This window comes from Theobroma cacao, chromosome 9 (genome assembly GCF_053813885.1).
Source record: "Theobroma cacao isolate CCN51 chromosome 9, ASM5381388v1, whole genome shotgun sequence".
In the NCBI taxonomy this organism is placed as follows: domain Eukaryota; kingdom Viridiplantae; phylum Streptophyta; class Magnoliopsida; order Malvales; family Malvaceae; genus Theobroma; species Theobroma cacao.
The window spans coordinates 12,905,616-12,908,614 of NC_142647.1; positions in this window are offsets into that span (position 1 = coordinate 12,905,616).

Sequence of the window (2,999 nt, forward strand, 5' to 3'; positions counted from 1 at the left end):
CAAAGCTCAATGACCAATGATCATAATTCAACTTGTAAGATAATTATCGTGCCACTCCCATCTTGGTCATGCATCATAGACATGAGGTATTCGTAGCGTTGTGGTGCTGGACAATCAATGCTGCAGCATCGCGACTGCTAGACATGGGATAGTTTCAATGCTACAACGCTAAAGAGTTAGTGCTATAGTGCTATGGTTGCTGGAAATTTCTTCCATGAATAAGTTCTTCCATCTTTAAAGTTACTACAGGGATCATGCTCAACCATTTGGCTTTCCTCCAAGCCTATCCCACAATCTTCATGACCAGGCATATCTTTTCTTGTGCTTATCATATATACTAAGCTCAGTCAATATTTTCAAGCTCTTTTTATCCTTTAACATTTATCTTCGACCAATAGGTTCCACCTTAGGACAATCTTGTCATATTGTGCATGAAATTCTCAATATATATGACCACACACAAAAATATCCACCATTTATGACATTCCACGATTCCTTAACTTTCACAATTAATTGTCTTTCTTGTCATGTAACTCAAATAGTTCTATTGACTTTTAGTACAAATGAGCATGAAAATAGTTCATCTTTCTCCACGCTCTACATTCACAATCTTTATTGAATCAAGGATTCACCTTTTCCCAAGTTCCATAATTTAATTTCATTGGCTATATTTATGCCCAATTATTACCTCGTAATGTCATGGCATCATTTTGTAATTCCCTCCATACTTAAATTTTACAATCCTTGACTTAATCACAACATCCATTCTAAGTGTCACTTATAGCCTTATTGATTTCTCCCATATCCTTCTGAATTGTAACTGCAACTGGAATTCCAAATTTCACCTTTCCACGATTAATTGGTAATCATTTGTCAAGTCTCATAGTTTCTTGTACCTTTAATGAGTTTCTATGTCGATCCTTAATAATTATCCAAGGCGACCAATGACGCCACTAAGGTGAATATCCTCCCTCAATCATTATATCGCTAATCTATCTCTATTGTATCAAAGGACTCCAATATGCATCAAGTCATTAAAACAGGTACTTCATAATCCATTTAAGTCATACAAAATAAAAGCCAACTCTGAACTCTTTTGTACAGATAACTACTACTATTTCCTTTACATCTCATCGATCTAGACTTAAAGTGATACGAACTTTAACGAAAATATTATGTGTCTTTAGGATCCTCGTCGCCATAATCCAAGCACATCGACGGATCCTCTTCTATGTTCTTTTCCATCTTTTGAGATTTTTCCATTTTATCCTTAATCCAAGCTTGTTGCTACCTCTCAAATTCCTCCTTAATAACAAGTGTAGCACCTCTCCCACAACCAGGAGGAAAGTGTCGGATAATGGATACAGATACCTTTCTAGGACGATAATTACTGATAATCTTTTTCTTTTTCATCTTGTTCATGTTCTTTTTCCTCTAATCGATTTCATTACGCACCAGTCTTGCGAGACTCCTAAAGCTCTTAAATAGTGGTTTACCTCTCGGGGGAACCAATTCACTCGAAAATCGAGTCAAGTTACTTGTTACACTTTCACCCTCGAGCATATATCGGCTTTGAGCAGTGGAATCTAGCGACCTCTAACTTGTACTATGAGGGGTATCGGGACTATCGTCTTTTCTAGACATGACGTGTGCAACCGGTGCACCTCCACCTTTATGCAACCAAGTATTATTTACTCATCCATCTAGACATCATAAGAACAGGTAAGTTTATAATGAAGTAGGGGCCCATGTAGCCGCCTGTCCTTGACTTGCGTTGCTCACCCACAATCCAAGGACAAGACTCTACACGGACTCCAACAACTCCGCTGATCACACAGGAATCCCTAAGACTCAACTAAACCTAGAGCTCTGATACCACATCTGTCACAGCCCAATTTTCAGGTCATGACCGACGTAAGGGCCCAATGGGCTCAGCCCACTAAGCCCAAGCAAGCCTACTTAATTGATCTTATATATTAATCCCTATTCCTTTATAATCAAAAGCTCAAAATGTTCAAATACCGTTTCTTTGAAAACGATTCATAAAACCCAATCATACATTCATAATGGCATCATCCACCAATATATTCATTAATAGATTAATAATGATTCTTAATGTTCACATTAAATATTCACATACAAATAATTAAACCTTGACCATCAGCGGAGTGACTCTAGGCACGATTGATAACACTTAGTGTCACATTAAACCTACCGAGCAATGTACAGGGAGGAGCACCTCGTCCTAGGATCCGATCACCTTTAACTCAGAAAACCTAAAACATAAATTTTAAAAACGTGAGTATAAACGCAATGAGTGAACATAGGAAGGGAACAAGCATCAATACGGGAGGTTTTAGAAATCATGATGCATTTATGTTGAAGACAATGCAATTTAACTCAATTTCTTGTCACAACGAAAATCTATCTTTGTTGCGGTGAAAATCAAGTGGAAACCGTTTTTCAAGATTTAACATTCAAAAATTAATGCAACCAAAATATAATTTCCAAAACCTCTATATATATATATCATATATAAATATTTATATAACCACCGGCCTCACCCCCAACTTTGTCTCAGCTTATGTGCACTACCACACCGCACATAGTCGGGTCTGCACAGCTCATGTGCACTCATACACCGCACATGGCTGGGTCAACACAGCTCATGTGCACTCGTACACCGCACATGGCTGGGTCAGAATAGCTCATGTGCACTCCTACACCACACATGGCTGGGTCAATACAGCTCATGTGCAATCCTACACCGTACATGGCTAGGTCATAATTATCACACAAAAATATCATTTAATGTATAATATACACATCAACATAATTTAGAAACTCATGAATTCATCATGTTCATATCTCATAATATCAAAACATTTCATCAAGGGCTTGTTCCCATGCAACTTTTAAAGAAAAACGAACAAAATATTTCAAATGGCTCAATCAAGTATTAAATCATTTATTCCAAAACATTTTAATGCTAGTTCACT